The 18,123-nt window shown below is 48.3% G+C and overlaps 1 pseudogene; it reads left to right on the forward strand.

Annotated features, from left to right (window-relative positions):
* The first annotated feature begins 11,394 nt into the window (after nt 1–11,394).
* Nucleotides 11,395–13,519, forward strand: LOC128901618 (kelch-like protein 10; annotated as a pseudogene).
* The last annotated feature ends 4,604 nt before the right edge of the window (nt 13,520–18,123 follow it).

Consider the following 18,123-nt stretch of genomic DNA (forward strand, 5'->3'; position numbering starts at 1 on the left):
GATTTATAGAAGGTTCCTGCATCAGCTGAAAAGGCAATGGATGTTTTGGAATCTTCTTCAGAGAATCAAATGGCCTAAAGACAATCATAAATGAGCCGAAAAAGGCTAACGTGAAGGCTGTGTATTAAGTGTATTTTTATTAACGGAGCTCTCTACCCATTAGAGTACAAACCACCTCATGATGCCTGCAATATCAATTCACAGTGTCAAGGGAAAGTGGTTGGAACAGCATTCATGCATACATTTACATCTCATAATCCCATCTTGAACAACCACCTAAACTAAAACTAATACAGTCCAGTAACTGAGTCATGAACATTAGAGGAAATGGATGACTTTTCCACAGTGAAAGTAAGCTCTCCAGTGAGGGCATCTCTACTTTTCTCCAAGCATCCTTAGCCTTTATTTTACCTACAGCAAATTCTCTAATGACAAACTTGCTTACAGACAGTTGCAGCTCTCCAGGGGTAAACCAGCCTGATGCACTAAAGTGCAGTTCGTCACACCTTGTCTCTGCCACTCCTTCATCCTCACAGCCTTCCCCTGCTCCAGCGTGGGGTCCCTTACTGTCTGCAGGGCTGCTTCTCTCACGTTTTCTCAATCTTCTCTCCAGCTGCTGTGGCCTAACAGTTTTTTCCCCTTCTTAAATATAATGTCACAGCGGCACTACCACTGTTGCTGATGGGCTCAGCCTTGGCCAGCAGTGGGTCCGTCCTGGAGCTCTATCAGACATGGGGGAAGCTTAAGCAGCTTCTCACAGAAGCCGCTCCTGTAGCCCCCACACTACCAAAACCTTGCCACGCAAACCAAATACAGAATTCATTCTTCCTGACCATACCTACCTCATTTAGGCACAGCTGTACAGCTACAAAGAGCCCTTGTTTGCATAGCTCTTGGCAGTGTTAGCACTTTCCTACTCTGGCTGCTCGTGCCCACTGGCAGTCGTTACCCACGCTTTCCTGAGCTTTCCCTCCCCTGTGTGCCCCAGTCAGTTGTTGGGCTTATGCAACTGTGGGAGCCTTTTCACATCGTTTGTCTGTTCACAGCTCTTGCCAGTGCTCTCCACCTTGATCCCAGTTAGCAGTTTCATTCTGCACTTAGTTGAAGTCATCCCTGTCGAAATCACTTTATTCGAGTGCCAAAGTCCAAGTGGTCAGGCATGCGGTATTTTCCTTTGCAGTTAGTCTTCGGGCCATCCGCTGATACTCGAGTTACAAGCAAGCTGATAGGCTCCTAGTGAGACGAGAACACTTCGAGTCATTTCAACGCCTTCATACTTCTTCCCCAGCTTGGGTGTCACCACTGCTGAGCCAGCCTTGTACTGTTTGTGCCCATGGAGTCGCTGGCACCTGCTTTTCATGTACACGTCTGCCACCCTTTCCACTGGCAGAGCCATGGCATACAGTACAGGTGATTAGTCCATCCAGTCCAGTGGTTGTGGGTTTTGTTCTTTTTTTTCCCCAAGGAACCACCAGTCACATGACCTTCTAGTCCTCTCTCTTGAATTCTGCCTTGTATCTGCCTCCCTTCTCTTTGGCTTCATCTGTACCCTTAGTACTCTTTGAGGGATGGCATCCTTCTATTTTAAGGTCGCTTCTCCTTTTCCTTTCTGTGCTTCCTTTTCTGCTTTACTCCTAAGTTCCCAGGTTTTGGTCTATCAGTGCTCCGAAGTGTTCATCTCCAAGTCACTGATGTCACTCAGTGTTGTACCCGCGACCCCATGTCCCGGGGATAACAGTATGCTTGACTGTTTTCCAGGACTGAAACTTAATTTCCCCCCTATTTTTGTTCAGGGCAGCCTGGGACCTGAATGAGAAGGGAGGTGTTAATTAGGGACACAAGTGTAGACTGTTCTTTCTGCTTGAGCTGTGGCAGTGGACATCATGGAAGCAAGAAAAAGCAAGGAAACCCGTGTAACGAGGGTGACCCATGTGAGCAGTTAACGGTGAACAGTGTACTAACAGGAAGCAGCACGTTTCTCCATCCAAAGACAGAGGTACAGTAAGAAACACACTGGGCACAAGGATTTTGGTTAAAAAACAGTCAAAGAACAAGGCCTGTCTTTGTGTTATCAAAGACCACAGTTCCCATGGAAAGAAGCTGGGTACTATCTAAGCCCCGCCATTTGGTTTTTTCCATTTTACATCAAGGAAGCGGCAGAATGGGAGATTCTTTGAAAGGGTCAGAATTTCCGTACTACATTCTGAAGTGATGGAGACAAAGGAAGATATTCAAGCCGGACAGGTCCCAAAGCACCATGTCGCTGATCTCACAAGCTGGAGGAGCGGCTGGCAACTATGGAACCTATAGTGGCTGGCAACTGCCCTCGTCGGTTCAACAAGCCCGGAGCAGGTACCACCTCCTTCGTTTGAGTGTATTTCGCTGCCAGTTGGAGTTTTGTTTGAAAAAAGAAGCAGAACTAAGGTTCTGAAGGTGTACTTTTTGAAAGAAAACTACTGGATAAGAATACAATTTGCCTCAATGTTGATAGCTTTAACATTTTAATGTATGTTCTGTTGGTATTAAGCGAGTGGAGGTTGGAAGCAAGAGGTGAGGCACAAGAGCTGAAAATGGCTGCAACTGGGAATGACCACTATTTCCATTTTTATCCCCCCGACGCAAAGCTAAGTGCTGTAGATTTTAGAGTGATTTGTATCCTTGATGTACTTGATATATCCGTATTGAAAGGGAGGTTTATTATGTAAAGTTAGAAGTTGGTATGTCATGCTGCCTGGTTATGGCAGCATCTGTAGGTCAAATATCTGATTTTTGGAAGCAGTGAGAAGAGCTAACGGTCATCTAAACTATGGAAAATTTCTCCCATGAACTGGGCTCAGATATTAAGGAACACACAAGTTAAAAACCGTGCATAAAGATCACTCATGACTTTCTTATTCAACTGACATTATATTGATTCTGAATAAATAGACCATGTTTGTAATTTCTGCTTACAGCGACTACCTGACTTTCTGCAAAATCAGTTATCTAAAACAAAGTCCTTCAAAATGGGTTTATTCTTCAAAGAAATATTTATATTCCACCTGGTGAAGATCCAGGGTTGAGTGTAGGGCTCTTTGTTATTGCCTCCATCTCAGCACTAGGGATTTAGGTGTTAATGCCTGGGCAATGGGCTTTGGCTCCAGACCCCACCATGTCTCAGAGGATGGCCCAGTCATACTGACTATGGTCCAAAAGTAGCATGTTTTTCAGATGCTGCTCCTCGACCCATCTGATAATGTCTGGAACTGGGTGAAACTTGCCTTCAACTATTCAAATATTTTCAAGTGTGACTTTGTTTTCCTCTAAAACATTACTCCAAAACTCATTAAGAAATAACCGGCAAACTGGCATTTACAGCTCTCAGCTGGGATGTCTTTCATATCCAGGATATAAACCCGAGTTTATATTTGTTGCTGTACTGTTATACCTGGACTACTGAATCATCTCCCCCATTAATTAAAACCGAAAAGTTTTAAAAGAGGCAATTCTCATTTAAGGCAACTACTAGGGCATGGGAATCTAGTGTGACTAACCCACAAGGTCATTTTCCTCAGGGGAGTTCCAGGTGCAGATTCTGTCACTGTGAAGAAACCTCTTGGCTGTGTTCACAGCAGTACACCATGTATTAATCATAGGATCATAGAATGGTTTGGACTGGAAGGGACCTTAAAGATCACCCAGTTCCAACCCCCCTGCCCTGGGCAGGGACACCTCCCACCAGCCCAGGCTGCTCCAAGCCCCGTCCAACCTGGCTTTGAACACCTCCAGGGACGGGGCAGCCACAGATTCTCTAAGCAACCTGGGCCGGTGTCTCACTGCCCTCAGAGTAAGGAATTTCTTCCAAATATCTAATCTAAATTTCTCCTCTTTCAGTTTAAAATCATTACCCCTCGTCCTATTGCTACACTCCCTCATAAAGAATCCCTCCCCATCTCTCCTGGAGCCCCTTCAGGTACCGGAAGGCTGCTATAAGGTCTTCCCAGAGCCTTCTCTTCTCCAGGCTGAACCCCCCCAACTCTCTCAGCCTGTCCTCACAGCAGAGGTGCTCCAGTCCCCTTATCATTTTGGTGGCCCTCCGCTGGACCCGTTCCAACAGGTCCTTGTCCTTCCTGTACTGAGGACTCCAAAGTTGGACGCAGTACTCCAGATGGGGCCTCAGCAGAGTGGAGTAGAGGGGAAGAATTACCTCCTTCAACCTGCTGGACACTTTTCTTTTGATGCCGCCCAGGATGCAGTTGGCTTTCTGGGCTGCGAGCTCACATTGCTGGCTCATATTGAGCTTCTTGTCCACCAGCACCCCCAAGTCCTTCTCCTCAGGGCTGCTCTTCGGCCATTCTCCACCCAGTCTGGATTTGTGCTTGGGATGGCTGTGACCCAGCTGCAGGACCTTGCACTTGGCCTGGTTGAACTACATGAGGTTTGCACGGGCCCACCTCTCCAGCCTGTCCAGCTCCCTCTAGATGGCGTCCCTTCCCTCCAGCATGTTAACCGTGCCACACAGCTTGGTGTCATCGACCAATTGGCTGAGGGTGCACTCAATCCCCCTGTCCATGTCACCATTTAGTCTGTTTTTATTGTTGTACTTGCAATATCTGAAAACTGTTTTCTCCTGCAGTAAAAGTATAGCAACATCTCCTGTTTCTGGGAGAGACAACCTTTAGGCTGCAAGAGGATCAGTTGTGCCTTCCATCATAGCAATCCTTGTTATATTAATGGACTTTTTTTGCCACCTAGTAACAGTGAGTAAAAATATTTTCTCAACAAGTTGTTCATGAGAGTAAGTAAATACAGGAAAATGTCCTTCTGATGCTTACTGCCCACGCTTACCTCGTATGCATCAAGGTCAAGAAATGTAGCATGGCAAATCCACCAGGTATGATCTGCTATCCCAGCAAGTTGAAGGCAAAGAAAGGAACTGTAGTGGCATTTGAATAGGGTTGCCATATGAATTTTTTTTAGCGTTCATGTTACAGATCATCTTTACTATCAGTGACATGAAAGATAAAGTCACAAATGGCAATTTAGGTTGCTAAGATCCGCAGAGCAAAAGTGGTGCTTTACCTGGGTATTTGCTAGATTACATCTCTCCAGTAGTCAAAAGTGGTGAGCAGGCAGGTAACCATTTCAGAGAAATGAAAAGTAGCGTGTGTGGAGCGGGGAGGAGATTGGTAGGGCTCTATCAACAGATATTGTTGATAGAGCACAACGTGTTAGGTGGATGAGACCCCCCCTTGTATAGAAAACATCAGATTACAGTGCTGTGTGTGCAGGTGTATTTCCAGTTCATCGTTTTGAATACAGTTTTCAGGCTAGAACATTGGATGCAAGCTATTAAGTAGAGTAACAGCGTACAAGGCAGTACGATATCTGAAAATCAGAGTATTTATGGAAAAAACCACCATGTTATAAATTGGGTTTTTTTCCTCAGTCCTTTCTAAGAGGAGCTCTTGTTTACCAAGAGTCCAACCTGGGACAGGGTAAGAGTCCAGGGCAGGGAACCAAGACACATGTCAGAAATCGGGCGGAAGCCAGAGTGAGAGCAAGTCAGCATGACTTGTCATAGACGCATGAACAAGTGGACTAAACCAGAGTTGTTCCTGGGACTTATCTCCAGAGCTGTAGACAGATGTTGTAAGAGAAGCCCAGAAAGACCACTAGTCAGAAGCAAACACCTTGCGTTCCTGAAATTCCCCCAGGATAAGGTATCCTGTCGTACCTGGGCATGTTGAGCCGAACTAATCACAGAGGACCAAGGCAAGAGCTTGAGTGCCCTTCCTGCGAGTGTCCATACTGCTTGTAGTGCAGTTCCCACCCCCAGAGCATCGGCGCCTGGTACTTTGTGCTGTCGTACACACCAAGCACCACGCTTTTGGGTCTGGTGTGAGTCAGAGACTACGTCCAAGAGGCACTGTGGACAAGGGCGTGCTGTAGAAGAGCAACGTCCAATGAGAAAATGGACCCAAGCCTTTTTCTTTATACTGCAGTATGTATAAATTCAAAGTCCGCATGCTCCAAAATAATATTGTAAATATTAGAAGTGCATTTATTCATTTTAATAGTTAGAAATCTTGTTCAGCTAATCTAAGTTTGATTTGGCTTACACTGCCAGGAACCAATAATACCCTATTTTGGACACTGAAAAAAGGCTCTATCAAGTTAAAGTGCTTTCTCTGGCATGTGATACAACAAATCTGTTCTGCCGGCGTGTTGTTAAAATGGGTTTACTATGATACACATGCTCCTCGTAGGCAAGCAAGAGATGCACAAGAATAACAGCAACTGGAATAAAAGACAATGCCCATGCTTCATCTAATTTCTTTAAAAACATACCCAACTCTGATATTTTTAATATAATGCACAGAATCCTGATTGTATCTATAGCTGCAAATTGGTCAGCTCAAACAATACAAATAGACTCACCATTTTTCATCATTTTTATTTTCAGTCCATTGTGTTTCCTGGCTCTCAGAAAATGCCACCCCCATACTGAAATAGTTTTGTTGCAAATATTATGGGTAGGTATAAATTCCTAAGGAAAATTTTTTTCTGATTTTCTTTGAACTTCAGTGTGAATTACTTTAATGAACTTCATATTCTTTCTCAAAATCTACATTTTGTACTTAGTAAAGAGAGTTGTGATGCAGAAAATTGATAGAAAAAAATATCTACAAGCTAAAAAAAGGTAATCCTGTGCTTAGCATTACTAACTTCTTCAAAATTGATGCCATGAGGAGTGACAGAGGCCTGCCTATTATTCAGCATGTTTAAAATAGTTTCGCAGGTGGGGTCTTATACTCGCCTACTTACTTCAGCCCAGCTATTACTAATCACGTTTCCCTGTGTTGTAAATATCTTAAAAGGGCTTGGAAAAAAGAAGGTTTCTGCCTCAGATTAATCTATCCACCACATGGAAGAGACAGACAGCTTTTTTCAAATAGTGTAGAATGATCAAAATGATCCTCTTTCCAAAAGGCTTTATTCAGCAGTGCCTCATCTGTCCATTCAAAGGAGCGAGTACCCATCATTTTTCCTCCTCTCTGTAGCTGGTGGATGCTCTTTTGTCAGCCTTCACAGAAGATTTTTCCTAAAAGGCGCAATCTGTCTATTTAATGATTGCTTCAACATGATAATGATTTAAAAACTATACCTGCTGGTCTGAACTTGGACATGATATTCTTGTTCCCTCCTAATAAAATAAATGTACTGTTCTTATCTGCAGAGGCCCCATTGCAACAGGGTGTACAAGAACGGATGATGCATCCAGCCCATCATCAAGAATCACTCAGAAATCAAGAGAATATTTTATTACCAATTCACCCTCCCCTGATTATAAACCTCAATGACAAAGAGGATGAAGAGGACGACGAAGACAGGACAACAGAAAAAGTTTTTATAAATACATCAACAAAAAGAGAGCCAGGGAGAATCTCCATCCCTTACTGGATGCGGGGGGGGAAGCTGCAACCAAGGATGAGGAGAAGGCTGAGATACTTAATGCCTTCTTTGCCTCTGTCTTCAATAGTCAGACCAGCTATCCCCAGGGTGCTCAGCCTCCTGAGCTGGAGGATAAGGATGGAGAGCAGAACAACCCAACCATAACCCAGGAGGAAGTAGTCAGTGATCTGCTTCTGCACCTAGATGCACATAAGTCTACGGGGCCAGATGGGATTCACCCAAGAGTACTCAGGGAGCTGGCGGGAGAGCTCACCAAGCCTCTCTCCATCATTTATCAACAGTCTTGGTCAACAGGGGAGGTGCCAGATGACTGGCGGGTGGCTAATGTGACGCTCATCTACAAGAAGAGTTGGAAGGAGGATCCGGGGAACTACAGGCCTGTCAGCCTGACCTCGGTACCAGGAAAGATCATGGAGAGGATCATCTTGAGTGAGGTCTCACAGCAAATGCAGGGTAGCCAAGGGATCGGGGCCAGCCAGCAGGGGTTTAGGAAAGGGAGGTCCTGCTTAACAAACCTGATCTCTTTCTATGACCATGTGACCTGCCTTCTGGCTGCGGGGAAGGCGGTGGACGTTGTCTGTCTGGACTTTGGCAAGGCCTTTGACACCGTCCCCCACAACATTCTCCTGGAGAAGCTGGTGAATCATGGAATAGACAACTGTACTCTTTGCTGGGTTAAAACCTGGCTGGATGGCCGTGCCCAGAGAGTTGTGATTAATGGGGTGAAATCCTCTTGGCGGCCGGTCACCAGTGGTGTCCCTCAGGGCTCAGTTTTGGGGCCGGTTTTGTTTAATATCTTTATCAATGATGTAGATGAGGGGATTGAGTGCACCCTCAGTAAGTTTGCAGATGACACCAAACTAGGTGGGAGTGTTGATCTGCTGGAGGGTAGGAAGGCTCTACAGAGGGACCTGGACAGGCTGGATCCATGGGCCAAGGCCAACTGTAGGAGCTTTAATAAGGCCAAGTGCCGGGTCCTGCATTTCGGTCACAACAACCCCAAGCAACGCTACAGGCTTGGGGCAGAGTGGCTGGAAAGCTGCCCAGCAGAAAAGGACCTGGGGGTGCTGGTGGACAGCCAGCTTAACATGAGCCAGCAGTGTGCCCAGGTGGCCAAGAAGGCCAACAGCATTCTGGCTTGTATCAGGAACAGCGTGGCCAGCAGGAGTAGGGAAGTGATGGTGCCTCTGTACTCGGCACTGGTGAGGCCTCACCTCGAGTGCTGTGTTCAGTTCTGGGCCCCTCTGTACAAGAGGGACATTGAGGTGCTGGAGCGTGTCCAGAGGAGAGCTACCAGGCTGGTGAGGGGTCTGGAGACCAGGGCATATGAGGAGAGGCTGAGGGAGCTGGGCATGTTTAGCTTGGAGAAGAGGAGGCTGAGGGGAGACCTCATTGCCTTCTACAACTCCCTGAAAGGAGGGTGTAGAGAGGTGGGTGTTGGCCTCTTCTCCCAGGTGAATAATGACAGAACCAGAGGAAATGGTCCGAAGCTGCGGCAGGGGAGGTTTAGATTAGATATCAGGAAGAATGACTTTACTGCAAGAGTGGTCAGGCACTGGAACAGCCTGCCCAGGGAGGCCGTTGAGTCCCCATCCCTACAGGTATTTAAGAAACGTCTAGATTTGGCACTTCAGGGCATGCTCTAGTGGCAGAGATTGTAGGTTGGTTTTTTGGGGTTTTTTTTGGTGTGTGTATGGTTGGACTCGATGATCTCAAAGGTCCTTTCCAACCATGAAGATTGTATGATTCTATGATTTTATGATCTCCAGTGATTCTCTGGATGCTGAAGTGTTGCCTGAGCTCCTCCTCTGCCAGCTGAGGCCAGCAGATCCTCTCGCCCCAAGGGAAGCTCTTCTCTGCTCGGGCCTTTTGCCCAGGTCTGCAGGGCCTGGCCTGTGTGGAGGCTGGTCTGGCTGGGACCCTCATGCCCCAGGGGGACTGGCAGAACCGAGAGCAGCCTCAAGCGCTGCCACAGGCGAGTGAAGGCCAGGAAGGTTCTAAAAGGGTGCCAAACAAGTCCTGAACCTTGAGCGTCTCTCGAGCTTAACGATGAGAATTCTTCCCAGCAGCTCGTGCGGGGCTCTGTTTTGCAGCTGTGCTGAAAAGAGCCCGGAGAGCCCCGGGGTGCGCTAGTTCTTGCAGCGCTTGCGTGGCACCGAGGGCTTTTCTGCTCCTCAGACTGCAAGCCAGTGAGCATGCTGGTGGTGCCCAAGAGGCTGGGAGGGGACAGAGAGGGGACATCTGACGCCAACTGCCCAAAGGGATATCCCACACCCTACCACACTGTGCTCAGCAATGAAACTGTGTGTGTGGGGTGAATGTTGGCAGGGGCTGCCCTTGCTCGGGGCCTGGCTGGGCATCGCTGGCTTGCTGGTCAGCAATTGCTTTCTCTTGCATCCCTTGTATTCCTTGGGCTCTCTTTTCCACTCGCCTTGTTTCTAATCCACCAGTTTTGTCCCTTTCCCGCTTCCGATGCTCCCCCTGCACCCCACTGCGCAGGAGCGAGGGAGCGGCTGTGTGGCGCTGAGCTGCCGGCCAGGCTTCAGCCACACCAGCCTGTGAGCAAAATCGTTCCCTCCCAGGGGGAGAGGGCTCCCCCTTCCTCCTCCATCACGCTGGGGGCATCCCCTCTATCCCACTGGGATGCACGAGAGCCTCAGCACTCTGGCTGCTCTTGGAGCCGCTTCCAAAGCTTTTTGGGTGAGCTGAGGCATTTATGGTGCCCAGCGTGGAAGGGAATCCCTCGCATTGCCATGAGCTGGCGGGGGCTGAGGAAACTGCCCCACAAGCAGCGTGCCAGGAGGACGGCTGGCCGCAGGGGACAGCAAGCCGCAGGGGACGGTGGCTGCATAAGGACTTTTAGCCCTTGCTGGCCACCGAGCCCTGCCTACGTCTTGCCCTGACTCTGACCGCATGGCGCAGCTCCTAGGAGAGAGCTGAGCCTCAGCAGGACATGGTCCTGGGCAACCTGCTCTAGGCAAGCCTGCCGGAGCAGATGTTGGAGCACGCCACCTCCGCACATCCCCCAGTTTCTTGTCGTTTAGACAAGGAGTCCATCACCCGATGTCCCCACCCCAGCTGGGAAAGGGAATGGGGAAAAAAACACGGAAACAGGAGGGCTGAAAGAGAAACAAATTTAATAGAAAAAGTAATTCAGACAGGCTGAGAGAGTTGGCGTTGTTCAGCCTGGAGAAGAGAATCCCAGAGGAGACCTTATAGCAGTCTTCCAGTCCATAAAGGGGGCCTACAGGAAGGTTGGGGAGGCTGTCTTCATCAGGGAGTGTAATGATAGGACAAGGGGTAACGGATTCCCTGGGGTAACCTCTGAAAACGGGGTAGCCTCAAGTGGGAGATGTCCCTGCCTAGGGCAGGGGGTTTTAACTAGTTGATCTTCAGGGTTGCTTCCAACCCAAACCTTTCTATGATTCTATAAATCTCACCCACAGGACCCAAAAAACCCTCAATATCCCTCATAGGGAATCCCAAAGGACCCATGGGAACCCCCCCAAGTTGTATTGAGCTCTACATGTCTTCCTATGTGGTCCTATCTGCTAGAATTGTGTCTTTTATGGAGACTGCCAATGGCCTTGCATTTTTTCTTATTGTATGGGATTGAAAATGCAACTACTAAATGGGAAGACGATTAGGATTTTGTTGCAGTTCCTGCATTTCCAACAAAACTTCCAATACTGCTGTATTTGTGGCGTTTTTACTGGCATTGGTGGAAAGAGGCGGTTTGCACTTTTAGGTTCCATTCAGCTTTCTGGCTGGCTTTGCAAAACTGACTTGTGCTCTGAGGAGATGTGGGCCTTGACCCTGGTAGTGTTGCTGCGTCAAACCGCTAGCTCTTGAGAGAGCTTCTGTTAAACACAAGTGTTTTTCAGGTACCAAGCTTCCAACGCGAGGCTGGCAAGAATTTTTCTTTTCTAGCTAGGGTAGATGGTCATGCCAACAAAGTGTTACAATGAGCAGTAGACGCTGCTACTTGTTTCGAAAGCTTGCTTTCTCTGTCTGTTTTCCTGTTTCCCAAATGTCTCTTTTCCCTTCTTTGCTTTCTTTTAAAAGCTTGGAGTCTTTTATAGATGGTGCCTAGTGCTGTGTCCATCTTTTATTTCCTCTCCTGTGTGGAAGTCCACAGAGTCCAGGGACCCCATGGCTCCGCCCCACGGCAACATGGATCACGGGGACCCAGACCTCGGCCCCACAGAGGGGCTGTGGAGGGGCTCACGGCCGGTCCTGGTCCCCCCCACACCTGTGATGTCATTATGGGGCACGTTCCAGAGCCACCGGACAGGCAGGGGTTCCACTCTGATGTTGGAGGGAGGGCAAGGACAAAGTGCTGTAAGCACCCCAGAGAGAAGCATCTCCCAGTGCCTCAGGCATCGAGGTGGGTGACAGCTTGGCTCGCACCGCATACTCCTCCTCACCCAGGGAGAGGAAGATGAGTGCTGTGGCTTGCACCACCTTCCATGGGCTTTGCCCAGAAGGGAAGCTGGGTGATGGGATCATCAGCGTGGACGGCATTGAATTCAATGCTCACAAGATGATCTTCTCTAGCTGCAGTCCGTACTTCAGGTGAGTGCTTGAAGGAGGAGGGGATGGGGCCAAACAGTATTTCCTGCTCTGTGCCTTCGCGTATCTACAGCGCTTCCCTCGGCACTCCAACTCTCCTCCAGCAGTTCCCCCTAGTCCTGGTACCTCCCTGGACACCAAAATTCATCCACAAGCTCAGATGGAACAGCAGCGCTGGAAGTGGTGTCTGGCGAAGCCCCAGATACGGTGCAGGGCTGGGAGCGTGGCCAGCCTGGCTGCTCTGCTGCCAGGCGGGAGGCTTTCCTTCCCCACACACTGTTATTCTCTGCTCTTCTTGTTGAAGCAAGGTGCCCGCTCGCCCTGTGGCTCCTTCTTAAAACAAGCGGCTAGTAAAACATTCCTTCATAAAACTCCACGGCCTCCCAGCATGGCTACTGCTAGTGCCCAAATTGGTGCCCGGGGAAGGAGGCACAGGGGATAATGGGGTCAGGATGTCACACAGCAAGGCCGCTGTGTGTGTGAGGCACTTCCTCACAAATGATGAGGCTCCTTATGGAATACGCCTACACTGGGACAGTGCCGGTCACGGATGACAATGTTGAAAGTTTGCTAATCGCGGCAGACCAGTTCAATGTCTTGGACATCGTCAGACTGTGCTGCGAGTTCTTAAAATCCCAGCTGTGCTTGGAAAATTGCATCGGCATGTGGAGATTCACCGGCTACTACTACTGTCCTGACCTGCGAGAAGCAGCCCACGAGTTCATCCTGCGTCACTTCGAGGAGGTGACCAAGGTGTCCACAGACTTTCTGGCACTCTCCTTCAATGAGCTGGAACGCCTGCTGGAGAGGGATGAGCTCCCTGTGAAAGAAGAGGCCGTGTTCGAGGCCGTTCTGAAATGGGTTGCCCATGACCTGCAGAGCAGGAGGCAGCACGTGGTAGTCTTGCTGGGCAAGGAAGGGTGGAAGTGTGGACAGAAGGGATTTTTTTTCTCTAAATAAACTCAGCGTTACTGACAGTTAAGACTTTGCTTAAAACTTTTGAACTCATACGTGCGCACTGGTGTGAATTTGTAGTCCATGTTCCCTGTACTTACACGTCCCTCATGCAAATCTGCAAGTGCCATTTCTATCAGTTTGATAGGAACTAGATTTTCATCAGTGTCCCGGAAGGTCCTATTGACCAGCACTTTGAAGAGCTGGAAGTTTGCTTTCGTGAGATTCAGGGTCCTGACTTTACTCTTCCCCCTGACGCCCACACCCCTCAGGACTGTGAACTCCACCAGCGCCCGACCACCGCAGCCCAGGCTGCCTCACATCATCCCATGGATGTCACCCATTAGCTCATTTGCGTTGGTGCCCTTCAGGTCCAGTATGGCCACTCCTCTGGTGGGGCTGTCTGTGACCTGGCTTAAGAAGTTATCTTCAAGGCACTCGGCTCTGGGAGTCTCCTGGATTGCCTCTAGCTTGCCGTGCTGCTTTTCCAGCAGCTGTCGGGGTGGCGGAAGTCCCCCGGCAGGATGAGAACCTGTGAGCGCGATGCCTGCTGCTGTAGCTGGAGCAAGAAGGCTTCGTCAATAGGCTCCCCTTGATCGGGCAGCCTGGAGTAGACACCAACCCCTAGGCTCCCTTTGTTGCCTGGCTCTCTAATTCTTACCCGTAAGCTTTCAACCTGCTCTTGGCTATTCTTCAGAGACAGCTCTTCACACTCTACCCGTTTCTTGACCCAGAGGGCAGCCCCTCTGCCCCCTCTTCCTCCCCTGTTGCTGGCCATGGACAGTCACACTCCAGTCATGGGATTCGTCCCACCAGGTTTCAGTAATGGCAACTAGGTGTCAGCTTTCCAGCAGCGCGGTGGCTGCCAGCTCCTCCTGTTTCTTGCCCGTGCTGCATGCATTGGTGTCGAGGCACTTTAGCTGGTCTGTCAGCCATGTCACCTTCTTAGAGGAACACACCTTAATTCCTTTGAGCTATTCACTGCTGTTCCCCTCTTTTCTCCTCCCCTCTTGACTCCTCCCCCTTTGGCTCCCCCCCATTACCTCAGGAGCCATTCCCTCATCTCTGGAAGACTTCAAGCGTCCTCCAGTGTTGCCAGCACGTGTCAGAGCAACAGGCTGAGGGCCCGCACTAGCACCCCAACCCTCTGCCTTGGGCTGTTGTCCCACTGCCTGTCACAGGCAAGCCTGATATTGCCCCCCTCCCCTTTCAAGCCTAGTTTAAGGCTCTGTCAATGAGCTCTGCTCACTCGGGAGCAAAGACCCTCTTCCCCCTTTCAGAAAGGTGAATCCCATCTGACGCCAGCAAACCTTGTGCCGTGCAGGCCGCCCCATTCTCGAAAACCCCAAAATTGTGTGGGTGACATCAGCCACGGAGCCATGTACGAATAGTCTGTGTCCATCTATTTATTCCCATGTTGCTGCCCACAAGGGGAAGGAGAGAGGAGAAAATACCCTGTGGTTCAGATTTCCTTACCAACCCTCCCGAGGCCCTGAAGTCTCTTTTGGCGGCCCTTGCACTATGCGTTGTGGCACCTGGGAAGGTGGTCTGGGCAAGGAGGGGGTTCTCCAGCCACCCTGGGCATGGACTTGCCTCCATTCGCTCCTTTCCTTGAAGCTACTGTCTTAGCCTGGCAGGGGGAGGTTGCAGGACCCCCTTGATCTTGTTGGGTTTTTTCTGGTGGCTGTTCCTGTTTCTGTCTCAGGGAGGGCAGAGCATGATTCCACCAGTCCATCTCTTTGTTCGACTCCCTGATGCTCCTTAACCTTCCTACTACCTCCTGTAGCCCTGTCACCAAGCTGAGCAGATCGTCCACCTGGTCACACCTCACGCTGCTGTTCTCACTGCTGCCCTCCGTTACTAGCGAAATTCTCTGGCAAGCCTTGCAGCCCAAGACCCGCATGATTTCACTGGAGCTCTGTCTGGGTTGCCACATCCATTCCGGTGAGTGCAGACGACGTGGCTTTCTGCCAGGTGGATACGGTAGCTCTGCTCCTTCTGAGACTGTGATGACCACCAATGGAGCTCACCTTTTGAGCTGGTAGAGGGATGATGCCCTGCCACGCAGACTGTGCCACACTCTGCTTGCAGCGCTCCTGGTCACTTCTAGTCCCCAGGCTGTTTTCTATCGGTGTGGGGTAGCCGCTGTGGCTCTGTCAATGCCCACACCTTATCAGCGTCTTCCACCAGAGCTGCTGCCTCCTGGTGGGTCTCTCCACCGCCCTGGCTTTTCCCTGCCTCAGGAGACCCCCCTGTGCATCAAGCTCTGCCACTCCGCTGCCGATCGGGCCAGCGCACCTCGGCGACTGACTCCAGTAGCTGGCATTTGGGATTTTAGATTAGAGGAATACAATTTATCACAAGCAGATATGACGCTTCCCCATGTGAACTGCATTCAGGACCTTCAGTGAAAACCTGTTTCTGTGTTGATGATACACGTGCCCCCAAACCAGCATGGACAAGACAAACGTTGATTATTTGGAAGCATCATCCTCTATTCACAGAAACCATTTTGCCCTATGGACTTTTATACACTTTCCACTTTTTATGGCTGAGTCATTTTAGTTAATAAAAAATGAACAGTTTTTAAAAAGTGACAAGTCTTTTTCAAGTTTTATCTCTTTTCTGGTAAAGTGTGATTCTCAAGTACTGTGTTAATTAAAAAGTAAGCCAAAATGTTGCAGTTCAGAAAAATCACACAAAGTATATTCTATAAAATTTCTATATCATTGTTTTGGAAATATTAGAATATGTAGTTCTGTTAAATAGCTTACAACCAAGATTTATCAGAATCTTTTGTGACGCAAATGTAAAATTCAGAAAATCTGAAGGCTATTTTATCATTTTTTTCCTGTTTCTTAGGTATAAGCTTTATGACTGCTTTTGGAGTAAGTTGTTCCTATTGTAATACTGCTTGTAGTGCACGTTGCGTAGACAGACTTCCTTTTCCCAAACCTTTACCCGTGCTTTATGGTTTTATGTGTCGATCAGCAATGGAATGTTTTATTCTTTGGAAGCACTTTACATGCCACAAGGAAGCGAATCATTACCACACACCTGTAGTAGTAGTACCGTATGTTTTTCTCACCCAGACTGGAATTTCAGGAATGACTAACTGGACTCTAAAGAATGTGTCCATTTCAATTAGTCTGAATGAACGGAGTGTTTTAAAATAGTACCTCAAAACTGTGTTGTAAATTGGGTATTTTGTTAGAGAATTAATAAAATACCAAGCCTAAGCTCTTTGTATCTTACACTAACAGCACCTGACCTGCTCTGAATTTAGCTTAAACCAAATTAAACAAGATCTCAATTGCTGTTATTGCAAATGGACAAACCTCTGATGCCAAAATGCAAGGTGACATCTCTTCTCTGTAAGCTTGTCGTCTTTTTTGTGGATACTGCTGTAACTATACCAGCACAGTTTATCAAGAGTTGTGATAGATTGTCCATCTCAGGAATTTTAAGCTTGGGAGTGTGTGTTTGTCTTACCCTACATGTATAACAGTCCAGGGGAACAGTCCAGAGCCTCATACAGGAAGACAAAATTGGTAGGTGTGACAGCTTCTCCTTATTTTATTATACTGGTATTTTAAAATAGAAATCCCAATTTTATACTACTGGCAAGAGCATACAAATGATAAATGAAGGTAATAGTTTACCATTTTCCCTGACGCTTGGCTTCATTGGTAATGCTGAACCAACAGCATCATGGAAGCACCAGCCTGAGATTCATTCTTGAGCGTCTTGAAGCACTGACTGCAGGCTGCAAACGGAAACTTGCTGTGAATACAGGATCCTATTTAATTCTTATTTACGGTTAATATCTATCAGATGGCTCCAGAACTCACAACATTTAGCAGGGATCTAGGAAAAAAAGCTGTGCTGGCATTTAGCTTTACTTGCTTACCAAGAAGCAGGTTGACCAGGGCCGAGATGAGGACCAGCGTGGCGGTAGGAGGAGAAGCCTTGCAGGAAAGGCTGGAATCTGAAGGAGGCAGAGGGTTTCTGTTTAACACTTGCTTTGTGTAACAGGAAGGCAATTTGGGTTAATCAGTTGCCTTCTTCACCGAGGAGGATGCAGGCGGAGCTCTCTGGAAGAAAGGGCCTTGTTCCTGCCATGCTTCTTCCACTGCTTGTGGAAGAAACAGATGAATCCTCGTTGTTTTCCCTCTGTAAGATGAATGATATTTTAAATGTAAAAAGGTTTCCAGTGCTCTTCGGTGTGCCAAGTGCTGCTTGTGTTTCGGCTCTGCCAAAAAAGGTAGAGGCACAAAATCAGATAAAATGGAGCAAAAATGTCGACAGGAGAAGCAGGGTTGAGATGTGACTGGCAACTGTGTGTGTACGTTCTGCACATACAGCAGACCTGAGGATTCGTGGCATGTGCTTGCCCAGTGAGGCTGGTCTTGCTGGCGGACGCCGAGCAGCATTGCTCTGCCTGCGGGCAGAGTCGGAGCTGGGCTGGGTGCTCTCCCTCCTGCCCGCGGGACCCTCCTGCTCCTCCTGGGCTGTACCCAAACAGGACGCTGGGGCCGGGATTTGTAGGAGAGCATCTTGCAGCAGAGGCGAATCCTTACGGAACCTTACCCAAAAAAGGTTAGCGGGCATTTTAGACGGAAGTTTACATGCTAACCGGAGGGAGCCAACTTAAAGAAAAATAAAAATCTATTTGTCTTGAGGAGGTATTTGTGTGAAGAAAGGTTCCAAGCTCTTTTTGCCCACCACAAGGCACGAAGCAGTGTGTTTCCCACGAGATGGCACTATTGCCTTATGCACATAAAAAGCAGGTTTTAGCCTCCACTGCAGTTTTAAAAGCAGATTGCCAAAGTGAGGGTTGCAACCAAATGCATCAATTTTACAGATCCGAGCAGTTATCAACAGATCTCAAATGGAGAATTAGCTTGCCGATTCATCTGTTAAAGGTCACTGCCTGATAAGGATGTGAAAAATCCTGACATATGGATGATGAGATGAACATCGCCATCAATCCATTATTGGAGAAACTGGTTAGGATTTGGGTTTTTTTGGGTCAATTTTTTGAAATCAATGTGGCTCTCTAAAGTGAGTGGTATTTACCTGGTCATATTCTGACTGATCTTCTCAACGGGCTTTTGCTATTAAAAAAACACCAACAAACCC

This window comes from Rissa tridactyla, chromosome 27 (assembly GCF_028500815.1).
Source record: "Rissa tridactyla isolate bRisTri1 chromosome 27, bRisTri1.patW.cur.20221130, whole genome shotgun sequence".
Classification (NCBI taxonomy): domain Eukaryota; kingdom Metazoa; phylum Chordata; class Aves; order Charadriiformes; family Laridae; genus Rissa; species Rissa tridactyla.